The 20,028-nt window shown below is 41.8% G+C and overlaps 2 pseudogenes; both read left to right on the top strand.

Annotated features, from left to right (window-relative positions):
* The first annotated feature begins 308 nt into the window (after positions 1-308).
* LOC142457150 (PC4 and SFRS1-interacting protein pseudogene) lies at positions 309-2,624 on the top strand (annotated as a pseudogene).
* A 64-nt stretch (positions 2,625-2,688) lies between these two features.
* LOC142457149 (PC4 and SFRS1-interacting protein pseudogene) lies at positions 2,689-3,798 on the top strand (annotated as a pseudogene).
* The last annotated feature ends 16,230 nt before the right edge of the window (positions 3,799-20,028 follow it).

Here is a 20,028-nt window from a genome sequence, read left to right as displayed (position 1 = left end):
GCTTGCTCTTGATCCTAGGTCTGTGAGTGAACATGGTGAGCAGATTCCTATGGGCAAAATTTGGACATGGAGCCTAGGCCAGAGATAAACCTCACTGCTTAAGTCACGGAGTTAAGGGCCATTGGTTGTTACTGTTGCATAGGTTTGCCTTACTTGATTAGATCACCTGATCGCTGATGGAACCTTGTTCTATCTCCTGCATAGTGATGCCAGTTACACTGAGCTGGTTATGAACCCAGAAGGGGCTCTTGATGATGCTCTGACAGCTTGGGCCTTGCCACAGATGGCTGGTCCAAGTTGTGGCAGTCATGTCGACTTTGTGAGTAAGAGACAGCAGCATGGCCGGATGTTCTTCCATCTCCATGAGCTTTGGGGATTCAGTCCGTTATTGGGGCTATGATGGCTTTCCTTCGTTTGGTTGACCTACTTTAGAAACCATGATGTCTTTTTCTACTGGTGGGTCTTCCCTGGTGATATGTTCAACATAAGTAAGCTGGAGCCCCATCATTCTCACTTCCAAGTGGCGTTCTTATTCCATTGCTTGAAGATTGATTCATGTGTTCTTCTGGCAGTCCACAATATATTCAGTGTTTTTTCATCAATACCACAGTCCCATTGCATATATCCGTCATCACTCTTCCTTATTCTGTGTCCAGCTCTCACACATGCACAGAAGGAAAGACCATGGGTTGGGTCAAGTGCCTCTTAGTTATCAAAGTGTCACCTTTATTTTTTTAAACTTCAAAAAGTTTCTTGGGCATCAGATTTGATCAATATCCTGGATCATTTAATTTCTTGAACTTAGCTGTGACTGGGTACCACTGCTCCATAGGCCACAGTGGGAAGCAATGCAGCACAAGGTGCTTGGGATGCCCAGGGGCATCCCTTCCTCCCACTGAACCCCACCTCACCTGACTTGCCTGCTTGCTGGGCTCCGGCCACACAGAAGGGATGTTAAGTCCAAGGTGCTGTGTAGCACTGATGAAATATATAGCTGTCCTCTAGTTCTTTAATATTTCCTCCCCTCGCTATTATGGTTCCTGTTTTACCTCATTATTCTTGTGAGACATGAGTATGTTCATTTGTACAATTGGGATCCTTTGATGAATGAAAGCCAAGTTAGATAACCCTTTAGAAACAGTAACGGAATCAATGGTTCCTTGAAGATATGGGAAGAAAGGACAGGGGTGGGGGGTAGGTAAGGAGTAGCTGACAGTAGTGATGACAGTATAATACCACTTTAGGGGAACGAATAACAGTACTGTAGGTAAACAAATATATGGGAAGGTGTAAGACATGGAAAACAACAATTATATTAATATATAACATAACAATAAGGGTTTCTGGGTGATAGGCAGGGGTGGGAGGGGATAAAAGGGAGCTGATATCAAGGAATTCACAAAGAAAGAAAACTTTTTGAAACGGATGGTGGCAGCAATGGTACAATTATGCTGGTTCTTTTTTGTTGTTGTTGTTGCTCTAATTGAATTATGAATAGTCACAACATCTGTAAGAGCTCCCAGTTGAATGATTAATTAAAACAAGAAACCTGACTCACGATTTCAAACCCAGAGGCCTAGTTTTCGCCAAGATCAAAGGATAACTTCGTTGGCCAGCTCCAGTAGGTGAAGTTCATGATGGAAGTGTAAAGCCACCTGCAAAGAAACCACCCATTTTCTTTTTTGGAACTCATGAGAATGCTTTTTTAGGACCAAAAGATGTATTTCCTTACTCTGAAAATAAGGAAAAATATGGCAAGTCAAACAAATGAAAAGATTTTAATGAAGGTTTCTAGGAAAAAGATAACCCCAAAGTGAAAATTTTCAAGTCACTGGGCCACAAGAAGCAATCTAATTTGTCCTCTAATGTTGAAGCTGAAGAAAAGGAATCTAGTGTTTAATTTTGGGGTAGGAGGCAAAAGCCAGGAATGATTTTGTGACTAAAGCAATTGATATAACTATTCTGAAAGCTGCCAGAAGAGGGAGAAAGATAACGGCAGAAAAACAAGTAGAAACTGAGGAGACTGGAGGAGGGATAACAGCAGTCGAGTCCCATTCATCTAAAAGAGGATGGCTTGCAGCTACAGAAGGTAACTTCTAAAACCAAGAAGCAGAGCCAAAATGGTAAAACAGCTTTGCCCTTCAGAGAGTGAAGTGGGAACTGAAGAGAAAAGTAAGAAAAAAAGTGCAAGAGGAAAAACAACTTAAAAAGCACCTGATATCTGTATTATCTCCTGTGTTAGGCTGGTTGACTGAAGAAACAAAGTCCAGAGACACTCATATATGTGTAAGAGAGAGCTTTATATCAAGAAGTAATTGTATATCGAGCAAACATCCCAGCCTAGTCCAGATCAAATTCATAAGTCCAGTACTAGCCCAGAAGTCCCTCTTCAGACTCACGCAGCCACAGCAATGATGCAGAATGTAGGGAGATCACAGGCTGGTGGGAGCAAAGTCTGGTGGATCCAATGTTGGTGGCTGCATTGCTGGGCTCACTCAGTTCTCAGTGTGGCTCTACATGGCTTTTCAGCAGAAGGTGATGCAGAGAGAGAGAGAGAGAGAGAGAGAAAGAAAGAGAGAGAGCAGTTTCTAAAGAGCCATTTGTCTCATGGCACCTACCAATGAGGTCATCAAGCTGCGACCTGATTAACAGGCTACACTCCACCCATATCTTCTTATTTTTTGTGCCATGTCACACACAGAAAAACTGTCACAGTCAGTAAATAAAGTGATTAGGGGGAAAAAAGAGAGATCAAATGACATCTTGCATGGGACGAATCTGCTGCACAGGACCTCTTTAAGGTGTTGAAAAGCAAAGATGTTACTCTGAGGACTAAGGTACGCCTGGCCCAAGTCATGGTATTTTCAATTGCCTCATTTGCATGTGGAATTTGGACATTGAATAAAAGTTGGATAACAGACATGTGGGTAAAAAAAAACAAAACAACAACAACTCTGCCCCCACCAAAAAAAAACTGAAAAAGAAGAAAGAGGGCCAAAAGTAGGAAAAACAAGAAAAGAGCCAGACTAACAAGAAGGGGAGAATGAAGTAGAATCAAAGTGGAAAAAATCACCCACCAGTAGCAGGAGCTGCTCTGTTTCTGAAGAAGGGATGGTCACCTAGGTGAAAAGAGCAAGGTGGGCAGAGCGTTCCCACTGTTCCTCGGAGGAACGTGCTGAACTGGCAGCACCAGATGGGAGCAACAGAGAGGGAACGTAAGCCAGGGGAGCAAACGGAGATGAGCAACAGAATAAAGAGGAAGGAAAGAAGCCCAAAGTTAAGAGAGTGGAGAAGAAGCAAAGAAACCTCAGGGGATTCTCGGCTTCAAAGGATACCCACTGAAATTAAAATTTTGCTCCGAATTAATCATCTTGACGTGAACAGATGTATTGAGGCCCTGGGTGAATTTGCTTGACTTTAGGTCACGATGCAACAGAACCACACAGAGATGATTCCGCCACTGGAAAACAAAGTCCACAACATTGTACAGCAAGTTTAAGACTATGTGTCTGGTGGCTGAGGGAGTCTGTGATCACCCAAGTGCTGAATACATCTCTAGCTGAACAAAACCAGCACGAGGAAGTGAATAAAATCAAGGATCAAGGAAAGAAAATACCAAGCAGAAAGCCAGAAAAGAGCAAACAGTTTGATGACTGTCAATGGGCATCGGAGGCACAGCCACAGCCCCATGGCGATAGCCGTGAAGAAGCAGAGACCACGAGGCGAGGCAGCACTAAGGAAAGAACTTCTAGCGGAGACAGACGTGGAGCTCTCTCTCAAAGAGTGCACACACGATGACCAAGCTGAAGCCCTTGGAGCACAGGACACTCAAGATGTTTGTAATGATTTTTAATGGGAAATATTTAGACAGTTGAGAAGGAAAGATGAACATTTTTGTAACCATAAGGTTTGATGTTGAAAACTTATTTAAGGGGAATGAATCTCATTGTCTTTGTTTAAGATCAAAACGTCATTGCTGATTATACTCGTGCAGTATGAACAGCTACAGTAAACAGTAAAAGTGAGGGTGGGAGGGGGAATCCACTTGGAGAATGTTAAGCTGCTTTTCCGGACATTATGGTTGTAGCATGTTCTCACTGAAATGTGTAAGTTAATGTGTAATTGAGAGTAGAGTTACTTCTGTAAAAGCCATATTTGTATTATCTTCCCCCTCCTCCCCTCCCCCCAAATACCGTGGGTTTTGTGCATCACTTATGCACACATTGGACTTCCCAAGTTGTCTAATAACTCTTTGTGAGTTCTGGAGAAGTTGAGCATTTTTATGGTAGCTAAGATGTTGCTTCAATGTAAGTACTTACCACCTCCTTTAATCGAGAGTTCATTTTAATCTTCATCTACATTGGGCTACACTAACCTACTTCTTTGTCACAAGGTGTGGTCTGTATACCTTTTTGTAGGATAACTTGATTCTCAATTATGGTGGAACTGACAATTTTGTAAGGTACAAAACTTATGGTAATCTTTGAAGATCATTTAGCTTTGTGGCTGGGAATTCACTGAAATCACAGGACTTCCCCTGCAGAGAGCAGAGTGGGTATATATTGGAATGAATGACTGGCATTAAAAACCTCCTTGAAATTAACCATGGAAAGAAGAAAGCTGATGGTGCCCGGCTATCAAAAGATACAGTGTCTGGGGTCTTAAAGGCTTGAAGGTAAACAAGTAGCCATCTAGCAACAAAGCCCCCATGGAAGAAGCATGCCAACCTGTGTGATCACAAGGTGTTGAAGGGATGAGGTATCAGGCATCAAAGAACAAAAAAATCATATCATTGTGAATGAGGGGGTATGCTGAGTGGGGACCCAAAGCCCATCTGTAGACAACTGGACATGCCCTTATGGAAGGGTCACGGGGAAGAGACGAGCCAGTCAGGGTGCAGTGTAGCAAGGATGAAACATACAACTTTTCTCTAGTTCCTAAATGCTTCCTCCCTACCCACTATCATGATTCCCAATTCTACCTTACAAATCTGGCTAGACCAGAGGATGTACACTGGTACAGATAGGAAGTGGAAACAGGGAATCCAGGACGGATGATCTCTTCAAGAACAGTGGTGAGAGTGGCAATTCTGGAAGGGTGGAAGAAGGTTGGCGTAGAGAGGGGAAACCGATTATAAGGATCTACATATAACCTCCTCACTGGGGGGCAGACAACAGAAAAGTGGCTGATGGGAGACGTAGGACAGTGTAAGATATGACAAAATAATAATTTATAAATTATCAAGGCTTTATGAGGAGGGGAGTGAGAAGGCAGGGAGAAAATGAGGACATGATGCCAGGGGCTTATGTGCAGAGCAAATTTTGAGAATGATGAGGGTAACAAATGTACAAAAGTGCTTTATACAATTGATCTATGTATGGATTGTGATAAGAGCTCTATGGGCCACCAATAAAACGATGTAAAAAAAGAAATTAACCACGTAAGGTCCTTTGTATGTAGTATGAGCCAAAATTAAAACAAAACAAAAACAACCCAACTAAATGATAAAAGTTATTTTTTGAGGAATATCTCACACTTGCTCTTTTAAAAGTCAAGCTCCATGGGAGCAGATGAAGGGGCAGGAGGAGAGAGTGGAGCACAGCCTGGCCCACCAGGCCATGAGGATGATGTTCCTGAGTAGAGCAGCCAGTTCACAGAGAGAACAACATGCTGGCCCCACTATGAGAAATGATGCCAATCAGTGACTAAGGGCGATACAGGGGACTGCACCGGAGACACAGTGTGGGAATTTCACCGGACCTGATCCCACCACACCGAGGCAAATCACTGGGGGAGTGCAGCGGAACAGCAAGGGAATGGAGTGGCAAGGTCCCCAGGGAATGCTGAAAGTGGACTTTGGGGCCAGGGCACAGTGCCCCAACAGACTGGACTGGAAAACACTCCTAGGGCCAGCAAACGATCCCTGAACTAACTACAAGCTTTTCTTTTGTGAAGTGTTTTGTTTTGTTCTTTGTCAGTGGTTTGTTTTTGTTGTTTTGTTGTCTGGTTGTATACTGTTGCTTTGTTTTCCTCTGTCTTGTTTTCGTGCATGTTAGTGTCTCCACAGGTCTGTCTGAATAGGACAGGCTGGATTAACTACCTGGAGGAAAAACAACGGGACCGACAGTTCCGGGGGGACTTGGGTTGTGGGGGTAGGGGGGATAAGGAAGTGGTGTTAACAAACACAGGGACAAGGGAAAAACATGGGACCCCAAATGGTAGAGAGGGGGGAGTGGCAGGCCTGGTGGGAAATGATCAAGGGTAAGGTTGCTTAGAGAAGAGGTATACTCTAGCCCAGGTGGCGACGAAACATGGTAGTAGGGCAGGAAGAAAGTGAAGGGAGATGGAGGAAAGAGCTAGGAGTCAAAGGGCATTTATGGAGGTCTAGACAAATACATGTACATGCAAATATATATAGGAGGATGGGGAAATAGATCTATGTGTCTATATTTATAGGTTAAGTATTAAGGTGGCGGAAGGACCTTGGGCCTCTACTCAAACACTCCCTCAATGCATGAATACTTTCTTTTATTAAATTGGAACTCTATGATGCTCACTCTCCCAACACAACTGCTGGAGCCAAAGGGGGTGAACAAGTAAATGTGGTGAAGAAAGCTGATGGTGCCCAGCTATTAAAAGAGATAGTAACTGGGGTCTTAAAGGCATGAAGATAAACAAGCGGCCATCTGGCTCAGAAGCAACAAAGTCCACATGGAAGAACACACCAGCCTGTGTGATCGAGTGGTCACGAAGGGATCAGTTACCAGGCATCAAAGAACAAAAAAATCATATCATTGACTGCACACCTCCATGATAGGATCGCTGAAAACAAATGGGAGCATAAGCAAATGTGGTGAAGAAAGCTGATGGTGCCCCGCTATCAAAAGAGATAGTGTCTGCGGTCTTAAAGGCTTGAAGATGAACAAGCGGCCCTCTAGCTCAAAAGCAAAAAAGCCCACATCGAAGAAGCACACCGGCCAGTGTGATCACGAGGTGCCAAGGGACCAGGTATAAGGCATCATGCAAGAAAAAAAAAGATATATGTGTGTGTATGTATATATATGTATATATATATACCATATTAAATGAAGGGGGAAGTGCAGTGTGGGGACCCAAGGCCCAAGTGTCGGCCAATGGAGATCCCCTCAGAGGGGTTTAGGAGAGGAGGTGGGTTAATTAGGGTGCGAGGTAGTACCGATGAAGAACACAGCTTTCCCCAGATCCTGGATGATTCCTCCCCCCAACTACCATGATCCGAATTCTACCTTGCAGGGCTGGATAGGGCAGAGACTGTACACTGGTACATATGAGGGCTGGAGGCACAGGGAATCCAGGGTGGATGATAACTTCAGGACCAAGGGTGTGAGGGGCGATGCTGGGAGAGTGGAGGGTGAGTGGGTTGGAAAGGGGGAACTGATTACAAGGATCCACATGTGACCTCTTCCCTGGTAGAGGGATAGCAGAATGGGGGGAAGGGAGACTCTGGATAGGGCAAGATAAGACAAAATAACGATATATAAATTACCAATGGCACATGAGGGAGGGGGAAGAGGGGAGGGAGGGAGAAAAAAAAGAGGACCTGATGCAAAGGGCTTAAGTGGAGAGCAAATGCTTTGAGAATGATTGGGGCAGGGAATGTATGGATGTGCTTTATTGATGTATGTATATGTATGGATTGTGATAAGAGTTGTATGAGCCCCTAATAAAACATTAAAAATTTTTAAAAAAATAGATTATTTTCATGGAGAAATATAGTTTGAATCACTAGCCATTCATGTGATCTAAAAAGTCTATCATTTTTTGAATGTTTATATATGAATAAACATAATAATTTCCAAAAAAGAGTTGTATGAGCCCCTAATAAATTGTTAAAAAATAATAATAAAGCCTGTTAATGCCTGCAAAAAAAAAAGTCAAGCTCATTAAGAAAGTCACTGAAGAGGAGGGAGAGGAGGGGAGGACAGGTAGGGAGTGACCAAGAGCAAGGTAATTGAGAGGAATTACTGAAACCAGAATGAAGGCTAAACATGGGAATGGGTCGGGAGGAAAGCGAAAGGAAATAGAGGAAAGGAGTAGGAGGAAAGTGCATACAGAGAAGCCTAAATACAGACATGTACATATGTAAATATATTTATGATTATGGGGGCAATAGACTTATGTGCATATATTTATAGGTTCAGTAGTAGGGTAGCAGATGGACATTGGGCCTCCTTATGCATAATCCCCCAATACAGTAGCACCTCGCCCTGCTAAATTGTCATTGCAGGATACCCACCTTCCTGACATCACTGAAGACAGACGTGTGTGTAAGCAAACGTGGTGAAGAAAGCTGATGGTGCCCGGCTATCAAAAAGATATAGCGTCTGGGGTCTTAAAGGCTTGAAGGCAAATAAGCGGTCATCTAGCTCAGCAGCAACAAAGCCCACAGAGAAGAAGCACATGGCCTAAGCGAATACAAGGTGTTGAATGGACAATGTAGCAGACACCAAGGAACAAAAACAATCATTGTGTGATCACCTTCCTCACATAATCGCTGAAGACGAAAGTGTGCATAAGCAAGTGTGGTGAAGATGGCTGACGGTGCCCGGCTACTGAGAGATATAGCGTCTGGGGACTTAAAGGCTTGAAAGCAAACAAGCGGCCATCTAGCCCAGGAGCAACCAAGCCCACACGGAAGCAGCACACCAACATAGGTGATCGTGAAGGTCAGAGGAGACCAGGTCTCAAACAACAAAGATGGGGTGGTGGTGAGAATCACATCACCGTGAAAGAGGGGGAGTACATGATGGGGACCCAATGCCCATCTGTAGACAGCTGGACATCCCTTCCAGAGGGGTAGTGGGGAGGAGATGAGTCACTCAGGGTTCCGTTTAGCAACAATAAAACTCAAAACCTTCCTCTAGTTCGTGAACACTTCCTCCCCTCCCAATTATCATGACCCCAATTCTACCTTGCAGACCTGGTTATACCAGAGGATGTACAGCGGTGCAGTAGGGATCTGGAAACACAGGGAATCTAGGACAGACGAACCCCTCAACACCAGCGGTGGGAGTGGCGACACCAGGAGGGAAGGGGGTGTAGAAAGGGAGAACCGATCTCGGAGATCTATGTGTAACCTCCTCTCTGGGAGATGGGCAATGGGGAGGTAGGTGAAGGTAGACGCTGGAGAGTGTAAGATAAGATATAATAATTATTTATAAACTATCAAGGGGCCAGGGTTGGGATCGGGGAGGGAGGAGGATGGGGGGGGGAAAGGGAAACCGAGCTGATTCCAGGAACCCAAGTGGAAGGTGAATTATGAGAGTGATGAGTGCAACGAATGTATAAGGGTGCTTTGCTCAATTGATGTATGTACAGATTGTGATAAGAGCCTTATGAGCCCCAATAAAAAGATTTTTTTAAAAGAGAAAGTCACTGGAAAGTAGTTTTTAAATTTGGAAATCAATACCTAATACTTATGCAATAAATATATTAATGTATATAAAATATAACCTATTTGAAACATGACTTTAGTTGATAATTTTTAGATGATAATTTTAATTTTCATTTTTATATCATGTGACAGGATTACAAAGAGTAGAAACAGATTGCTTGAAGCAAGTTGACAGGGACTTAGTACTTTGATGGTTTGTATACTCATATGGCCCGAGTCAGGCAAAATCAATGTTAACACACATGAAAAGGCTGCATTAGCTAAAAGTCAGCATTCTATTTTGACTATTAGGTGAGAGGCTGGTTTTCAACAGTTTAAACGGCACTTCACATGTTTTGATAGGATTATGGGGAAAAGGGATGAAGAGTGAATGTAAGGTCTATGGCTTATAAACTGACCCACCCTAAGTGGGTGGTAAGCATTGTCTATTTTAATTTCATGGCTGATTGTTTTTATCTATAGAGGAAAAATTTGAACCTTCAGTTTCAATAATTGCACTTTTGCTTTCAAAGGGTCTTAAAATAGAACACAGGCCATTGTTTTGATGGAGCACTGCTATAATACTAGATAGATTGGATTTGAACAGATTTGTTCTAGTTGAGCCATAAACTTTGTTTGATGAAAATATTTTTTATGAAGTTCTACTGGTACACTACTTTTTTTGCTACCTACAAGAGCAAGAGATGGATTGTGGATTTGCTCCTAAGAAAATAATATGAGGGAGACTTCTAAATGTTAATGGAAAAATTCTGTTATCTAGCCTAATTTCCAGTGAACTGTAATTTTAGTGATGAGGTCATGGAGCTTCAGAGCCAGGGTAACTAACAGAAAGATAAAAGTAAAAGAAAGAGTTTCTTTTTTATACAAAAAAATCTTGAGTGCTGGTTTGTGGACATTGATTATTGATGAAAGTTGAAATAGCTGACAACTTAAATTTCTTCCCCGTTGACCACGGCACGTTTTACTACTTCATTTGTGACATTGCCACTTTCATGATATCAGCTGTAATCTATACTGAAGGCTTTCATGCTCTAAGGTTTAGGCAAGCAGCACTGTGCCACGTGATTATTTCATGCATCCAACAGAATTGGATAGGATAGTTTCTTGGGTTATTTTCTCAGTATACCGAATAAGCACGTAACGTGAAAGGATACATCCTGCTGCACATCTTTCCAATTCTGGAATTATTATTAAGAGAGATGTAGGTATTTCTTCCTGGCAAATGGAACTGTCTACCGAGCTCATGCTGCCATGTGGTGTGGACAGTCTGGTCAGGTCATACTGCATGCTGCAGGGTGGCCACAAGGGGGCTCCAGAGCCCACACTTTGCCCTATCAAACCTAGGTGAGGTCATCCTGGGGACCTGGACAGTTTGTAAGGATCTATAGCTGGCCTTGCTCACAGTTCTGAACAGGACTCTGACTGAGCCCTGAGCTTGACTCCACGGGACACAGGGCTTGGACTCATCCCCAGTGTGGCACCCCTAAGGGAATGATTATAACCTTCTTTTGAGGTTGTTCGAAGGACTCCACACTCACTTCCACTCAAAAGATGGGGGAAGAAGAAATTATTTCAGACCTGGACTTTTACGGGGGTAAAGGGGCCACTTAGGGCAAGGATCCACAGCAAGTTGTGGTTCAGTGAGTGCCCTTTGATGGCTCTGAGACCCAGGAGAATGGGCTGGAACGTTTTTTGATGGAGGTGTAACTGCAATGCTGCAGACAAGCACATGGTGTCGCCAGAGCCATGGTCTCTTTAGAGTTGCTTACACTTCATGAGACCCTGGACTAGAGTGTAGCTGGCTCTCAAGGGTCCTGGGAGCTCCTGATGTCTGACTAACTGTGGACCCCAGGCCTATAGAGGATCAGACTGAGCCCTAATCTCATGTTGAGCCCCTTAACCCCACAGTGAGCCCTGATCCCAGCCCCAGCTCTGACCCTGCTGCAGACGAGGAAAAGAGACAACTTTCAGGCCACCAACTTTCCTTATCCACGCTGGGCCTGAGTGAGCTGTTGGTGTTGTGTGGTTGAGGTCAACTTTTGGACACCATTGCCATCCCTCAGAGACTGGCGTAAGGCCCTTGTGGGACTCTCTCTCCTGGCTTGTCCTCCTTTGGGGCTGGGTTCTGTCCATTGGCAATTCTCAAGCGTTAAGTAGGTAGGTAGGGAGAAGTCTGGGCCTTGGGATTCCACTCCGCATGGAGGGTTTGGAGGTGCTGGTCCAGGATGGAATCACACTCAAAGCTATGGAGGCTACAGAAGCCCTCTTGGAGCAGGCTCTCAAACTCTTTAACCCCACAGACTCTATGAGGTTGCAGGCCCTCCGCTTCAGTACAATTGGGAACATTGCAGACAGTGGCACTCTGGGGCCATACAGCAAACAGCCCCAGGAGAGAGGCTAAGACCCTTGTCCATACTTCTGTTTCCCATGCTGTTGACTGGGAATCCAGATATGTTGTGTTCTGAGTCCCCCTCAGGCCTGGCAACCGGGGCCCTCCTTGCTGGGTAGTGAAACTGGGTCATTTTAGGGCTCTGTGGCTCCCTTCCCACATTTAATCTTTCCTTTCAGCTGTGAGAATGTTAGTGAATTAGGAATTCTCAGAGTGACTGGCTAGGAAGAATGGAAATACTCATCTGCCCATTTTGAGATGGGTTAAGATATTGAGAACCATAGAAAACCTAATAGAAAACCTAATCCCATCCCCACTTTTCTGATTACTAGCCTATCTGCACATGTGCTGTCATTCTGTGTCTATAAGTATATCTCTGTGTTGCCTATATTTGACTCTGTAGCTAGATCACCTACCTGTAAACCAAGACAAATAAACAGTTGTCCTGGAGTCCACCTGACTCATCGTACCCACACATGTATCCAAGTAGAACTGTGTTCTCTGGGGATTTCAGTGGCTGCTTTTTGGGTAGAAGATCACAGGCCTTTCTTCCAAGGAGCATCTGGGTAGACTCAAATCACCATTCTTCCATTTAGCTATGAGTGTGAAAATTGGCTCCAAGCCAGGTAGAATCCATGCCCTCTCTCTGCCATTCTGTTTCTATGAAGTCCCTTTAATGGCCCAAATCCAACAATCAACCTAACCCAAACCAAACCAAACAAAGCACACCAAACTCTCTGTCATTGAATGTATTTGAGTCATAGTAGCTCAGAGGACCAAGTGACTGTCAGTCTTTATATGAGCAGACAGCCTCATCTTCACCGCAGAGCAGCTGGTTGGTTTCAAGCAGTGACCCTTCAGTTTGCAGCCTGATGCTTACAGTTGGACCACTAATACTCCATACTTCAATGCACAGAGGTAGATAAAAGGCATGTGTGAAATGCCAAACAACAATTGTGTGTCAGCTTGCTGTGCTGTGGAGGCTGTGTTGCTGTGATGCTGGAAGCTGTGTCACTGGTACTTGAAGTACCAGCAGGATCATCTGACGTGAACAGGTTTCAGTGGAGATACCAGACGAAGAATACACAGCCGAGAAGCAATCGGCCGCCTACTTCTGAGACAGTTGTCATTGTAAATCCAGTACCAGAAATGCTGTCAGATAATGAAGGCATAATGAATGGACACAGAGCATTCATAGTTGGAGATAGTGTCATATGATGGGCCAAGTCGGGCAGAGTCAGTGGAAATGTGACGGAGGAGGAGCTGCTTTCATGGGAACTGACTGGAAGAACTCTTGTGGGAGCTGAGACGTTGAGATCTTAATTTGCTTGTGAGGCATGACTCAAGGTAGGCAGCAACTTCAAAAATCTTCTAGTGATAAAAGTTTGGAATGTACAGGTATGAATCTAGGAAAATTGGAAGTTATCAGAAATGAAGTAGAAGACATAAAGAGCGATATCCCAGGCTTTAGTGAGCTGAAATGTACTGGGATTGGTTATTTTTAATCATAGAAATTCATACTTTTCTATGCTTGGAAGGACACACTCAAGAGGAATGGTGTGGCATTTACAGTAGATGTATGTATGGATTGTGACAAGAGTTGTATGAGCCCCCAATAAAATGATTTTTAAAAGGACATTTTAAGAAGGACCTTGAAGCACATCAGTGATAGGATTATAACTGTCTGTTTTAAGGAAATCCAATTAAATACAACTATTATTTAGATATATGCACCAACTATGGATACTCGTGATGAAGAAATTGAAGAATTCTGTCAGTGCCTTCAGCTGGAAATTGATCAAGCATGGGGTCAAGATGCTTTGCGATTGGAGTACAAAAGTTGGGAACGAGGAGGATGGAAAATATATGTTTGGTGATAGATCTGCAGCTGTTTATATTACAGAATTTTGCTTTAGCAATGTATTATTCATAGGAAATACCTTTTTTCAACAACAAATGTTAAGTACATACATGGGCTTCTCCAGGTGGAATAACCAGAAACCAAATGACAGCAGTGGACAAAGAGAACGCACATGCTCAACATCAGCATCTGAAACCAAGCCGGGGGCCAACTGTGGAACAGACCATCCATGGCTCATATGTAAGTTCAGGCTGAAGTTGAAGAAAATTAAAACAAGACCACAAAAGCCAAAATATGACCTTGAGTCTATGCCATGTGAACTTTGAGAACACCTCAAGAACATATTTACTGTCTTGAACACTAATGACAAAGGACTGATGAGCTGTGGAAGGACATCCAGAAAGCCATTCAGGAGCAAAGCCAACAATCATGAGAAAGACAGGAAGGAATGTACAGATCACTGTGGATGTCAGAAGAGACTCTGAAACTTGCTCTTCATACCAGAGTACCTGAAGCAGATGAAGGAAATGATGAAGTTAGAGAGCTGAATAGAACCTATCAAAGAGAAGCTATAGAAGACAAAGTCAAATGTTATCATGACATGTGCAAAGACCTAGAGCCAGAAAACGAAAGAGAAGAACAAGCTTGGCCAATGTGAAAGTAAGAGAAATTCAAGAATTTCTGCTCAGGCAGAAAGACACTGCTGCTAGGTGACCACAAGGGGGCTACAGAGCCTTCCCTTTACCTTTGGCCAGTCTAGGTGAGGTCATTTTGTGAGGGTTTCTAGGTGGCATAAGTCACTTGCCAATCTGATCGCACCCCTGAGTTCTGAGCCTGACCATGCTCTTAATTCTGGCCTGGACTGGGATGGGCAGACTTTGACTTTGACTGGTTTCAGAACAAAGGTCTTTTCTCTTGTCATGACCCCAAGATTAAGGTGACCAGATTTTAACATCGGTAAAGCGGGACACCATTGACGGGGGGTGGGGGGTGTTCTTGATTAAAAATTTGGTATATATGGAGCAACAAAAATTTTCATAGAACGCAAAAATATATTTTTTCAAATAATATATTTTTTAAATTTCAACATAAGTATAATTTACAAATATACATTTAAAATTATGTATAGTATTATTTTATCCTTTGGCGTATTTCTCATTTGAGTGAATTTTTTTAGTAGATTGTCGTTTAAAAGGTCATGAAATTTTCATAAGAATTTGTTAAATTATATTTCACACATAAAATGGCTTTCAAAGTCGCAACACTTCTTTGTGATTTTTCCGATGTCCACACTTTATTTACCATAGGAAAAATGCATTCAGTCACAGCACTAGTTCCTGGTAAGGACAGCACGTATTCCACAATTTTTAGTGCATTATTGTATGGAAGGTGGTTTGTTTCAAAATGATGAAATATTTCTAACCATTTGTTCTCTATTGTGATGTTTGCTGATGCCGAAGATTTAACCTTGTCCTTATCAATATATTTTTTAATAATGATACCTGATTAAAAAGATCATTTTCAGAAATATCATGATATGAGAAATTTTGAGTAATATGATCAAATGTTTTTTGCACATTATTCAAATTAAGTTCTTGTTTTAATGTAACCCAATGAAAATGTTCAATATCATTGTAATGTACCATCACTCTTCTAAATAATCTATGCAGTTACTATAGAACTTTTTAACGTGATTCATGATATCTGCATGATTTATTGCACCTTGTTCTTCTAGCTGGCTTGTCCTATTACAGATAGTTAATGGAAGAAAATTATTTTCTAACTGCTCGACACTGAAAATTTAAATTATTAACTTCACTTGCTACTTGGATTACCGAAATTTTGTCACCTTCAATAAGTTTTATAGAATTTTGAAAAAGAGCTGCTTGAATGTGTACAAACTCTAGCCCAATTTTTGAAGATTCTTTTTCAAAATAATCTTCTGAAATTCCAGGACATTTATCCTGTGATAGAAAGTAGGATTTCAAAGGATCATATATTTTCAAAATTCTTTCGACAGCTGGCAAAAGAGCTAACTAGCGTGTTTTACTGTATCCAAGTATTTTCTGATAATCGACTTCTGCAGTTTCACAAAATTCTTTAAGCATTTCAACACGCACAGTGTATATATAGAAATAATCTATTTTAATAACAATATTTTCCACATCTAAAGGCAACAAATCAGCAGCTGTTTGAATGGCATTATGTATAATGTGTACTGTACAACCAACACCAATAATGTTTTGACTAAGGTTTTATTTTAATTTATAAAAAATATTATTTGTACCTCTTCTCGCTTTTCCTCCAAAATTTGTGTTCATGTTGTCTGCACAATATGCAATCATTTTATGTTTTAATTTTTTTCCCAAAATATTAATAATGGAACTGAAAATTATTTCAGAAGTTTTGCTGGGCAAAGAAACAAAATATAAAATTCTAACTTTTATTCGTTTCTGAATCAAAAATTCTAATAATGGTTGGAAATAACTTTATATCCTTAGGCTTAGATGCCTCAATATATGGATATAAAATTAATTTTTTCTAGATTTTTGTTTAATTCTGAAAATGCATATGGGGCAGCACATTACACACAATTGACTCAGATTTTGTTCTAGCACAGGCAAATTTTTGGTTGATTACCTTTTTGACAACTTGTGATGTACAGTCCATAGATCTGAAGGAATGATTGTGATTAATAGCATGAAATGGCATAAGGTCCTTCTGCTAACGCTAACTTCTTCGTCTCCGTAAGGTGTTTTCAGAAAAAATTCCTGTATTTTAGAGGAAGATGTAGCGGTATTAAATTATCTTTTTATGTTTCTGTGTCTCCAAGTGCTTTGAAATATCATTCTTCCAGCCATGCGGAATAGAAAATTCACCATTATATTTCTCACATTTTACCATGTAATCACTTTTGGTTTTTTTAATAAAAGGAAATTCACTTCTTAGATCATCGTTGAATTTGCATCCTCTTTTCTTACTCATTATGTTAAAAATCTAAAAAAATTTTTTTAATTATATTATAAATTATATACATATTGCTTAAAAACACAGCAACTAGGTACATAATTACAGGAACATCTTTTATTGTTAGTTTATAAATTAAAATAATTTGATTGTTATAAAGTAACTATATTTTAAGATTTTTTAAATTTTAATCCTATATTTCTTTCTAAATAATAACAATACTAACTTGTATTATTTTTTCTCTCAATTTTCCCTAACATAAGTTATAAGAGTCACTTTCAAGGCCGGCGCTAGACTTTTTACCGCCACTATAAAATATAAATAATACAAGTACTGTCTGCTAAATTCAAGAAAATGTATGTATTTATGAAATAAATACTTACCTAAATTATCTGAATAGCTGATTTATTGACATCACTTGTTTAACTAGCACTAGCACGCAGTACGATGTGTATCGTCTGAGAGACAGTTACAAAATGTTTCCATCATTGCCAATGCCAAAAAATGCCATTGTTTATTAAGCCCAAACAATGGTGATCAATTCTAACAACTGATCAACAATGCGAACTTTGATAAGCAGTTCTCAATTATCAGTTCTCAACAATTATTTGTTATTATTAAAGTTTAACATTATAAAATTAACAAAAATAATATGAAACTCATATCCTGGCGAAACAGCCACGTGGTAGCCGAAAAGTGTATATTCCCCTCCTTTTCTCCCGCTGTTCCCTAGCTTGTGCATTCTTTCCAAAAATCAGGACATTCAAAAAACGCTGCGGGACACGGGGCAAATTGTTAAAAACCCGACTGTCCTGCCAAAAGCGGGACGTCTGGTCACCTTAGAAGTGGGCTCCGTGCTCCCGCCCCTGCTTGGGCCGGGACACAGCCCACTCCTCCTCTCTTCTCGAACTGCTGGAGCCTGTCTGAACGAGCAACCTCTGGTCAGTATCTCTCTGTGTATGTTCGTTCTGTCTCATTTGTCTTGTTTGTCGCTGTGGACACCGAGGACCAGCAAACTCATAGGGAACATAGGGTCCGCGGGAGGCTAACTAGCTGAAAGCCCTGAAAAGCAGGAGGAGCTGGAAATAACTGCCTTTCCCCAAAAGGGGTGCAACGATAAGATCATTTTCTCTCTCGGGTCCATCTTTTCTGTGTGTCAGTCTTCGCTCACGTGGCCTCCAGCCTTTTGCCTCTGTGCTCACCTTCTGGGACTCCTGCTGACAACAGGTCTCCTAGCAGGAGGCCTAGCAGTCACTGCACCTTCTGCCTGGCCTGGAACGCAGAGGGTGTGTCTGAGCCCTTTCTACCTGTTTGTGTTTTGAGTCTGCGACCCCGGTGCTTTCTCTAAAATTTTCTGCTTCCCCTTCCGCTCCCCCTAAACAAAGGCCTGACTAAACTCCATTTTTACCCGCCATAAAGCCAGGCCCCTCTCCCCCCCTCCTTGGCTTCCACTGTGCCTCTCTGATCTGAGGTGCCTGTCTGCTGATTAAACCACAGGCCTGCGCCAGAAAACCTTCCTGTTCCAGATATTCCAGTACTCTCCCACTGGGCCCCTGATATGGTTACATATTTTTCATATTTTAACTAACAGCAGATTAACCCTTTCACTCTCCCTGCACCCTCACAGTTTTGACTTAACCATTTCAAGCCCCTTAAGGCACTATCTTCTGGCAGTCCATGGTACTTTCTGCATTCTTTGCCAATACCCTATTTCAAATGAATTGATTCCTCTTTGGTCTTCTTTACTCAATATCCAACTTGCACATGCATATGAAGGGACTGACAAAAGGTGTACCTCTGTCCTCAAAGTGACCTCTTTCCTCTTCAGTACTTTAAAGAGGTCTTGTACAGCAGATATGCCCACTGAAAACATGTGCCCAAACAAGATGAAATCCTTGACAACTTCAATATTTCCCCTATTATTCATATTATCTCTTGATTCCATTAATGATAGTTTCATTTTCTTTACATCGTGTTGGAATCCATGCTGAAAGTTTCCATCCTTTTCAGCATGCAAGGTGTGGCACGTGTAGATTGACAGATGTTAAAAAGCCTTTGTCCTAGAAAATGCAAAGTATAAAGCCAAGTTCTTCTTCAGAAACTCCAGCTTCTTGTATGATTTGCTCAGCGAATAGATTGAATAAGTATGATGAAAGGATACATTTCTGACATACGCCTTTCCTGATTCTAAACCACAAAATATTCTCTTCTTTTTAAATGGGAGCTTCTTGGTCCATGTACAAGTTCTACATGAGCACAACTACATGTTCTGAAATTCAAATTCATCTCAATGCTGTGATCCTGTGTTAGGCCAGGTTGTCTAGAGAAACAAATCCAGTGACACTCATATGTATAAGGAAAAGTTTTACATCAAGAAGTAACATTCTATCACGAAGGCATCCCACCCCAGTCTAACTCAAGGTCACAAGTCTGATGCAGGGCAGGGTCTTCTGCACACTCACATAGCTGCAGGATGATGACGTATAAAGGTGAAGCGGGATGCGCAAGATAACAGGCAAAATCACATGTATCTAAGGTCAGTCGTGGTGTGGAAGGGTGCCAATAGTTCTCAGGCTCAGGCAGCCTACATGGGATCACCCCTGAAGAAAGACAGAGTTCTAACAAGCAGGAATATGTAGTGGCAGATAGAGGGAAATTCCAATATTGTCCAATTATTAGAAGGCCACACCCCCAAGGAGGGATCATGAGGCTGTGATCTGATTGACAGGTGGATTCCACCACTACACGTTCATACATCTTCAAGTTGACATAAATCTACCTGCCACAGATCCACACAGTTAAACACTTTTGCATAGTCAATGAACACAAGTAAACACCTTTCTGGTAGCTTTCAGGCAAGACCCATCTGATGTCAACAGTGACATCTCATTTCACATTCTCTTCTGAGTCCAGATTGCATTTCTGGAGTCTCCCTGTTGAAGTACTGCTGCAATCATTATTGAATTCTATTCCGCAAAATGTTATGTGCATGAAGTATTAATTCTATTGGTTGATAATTTCTACAGTTTTTTATTGTGAGATCGCTGTGTTTTGAATTTCTTACACAGAGGAATGAGTGATTCCTGTGCTTCATCAGCTGGTTGGAAGATTTCAGCTGGTATTCTGTCAGCTCCTGGAGCCTTGTTTTTTGCTAGTATCTTCAGTACCATTTGGACTTCTTCCTTCAGTGTCACCGGTTCTTGATCATGTGCTATTCTTGTTTTGTGTTTTTCTTCCATTCAATTTTGGTATTTCCTGTATCATTTGAATTATGGTTTGGCAAAGAATACTGAAAGAACCATGGACTTCAAGAAGAACTAACAAATCTGTCTCAGAAGACGTACATCGAGAATGCTCCTGAGAAGTGAGCAGGGTGAG

Source organism: Tenrec ecaudatus, chromosome 9 (assembly GCF_050624435.1).
Source record: "Tenrec ecaudatus isolate mTenEca1 chromosome 9, mTenEca1.hap1, whole genome shotgun sequence".
In the NCBI taxonomy this organism is placed as follows: domain Eukaryota; kingdom Metazoa; phylum Chordata; class Mammalia; order Afrosoricida; family Tenrecidae; genus Tenrec; species Tenrec ecaudatus.
Note: the sequence above shows the minus strand (reverse complement) of the source record. Positions and strands in the feature narration are given on the sequence as shown.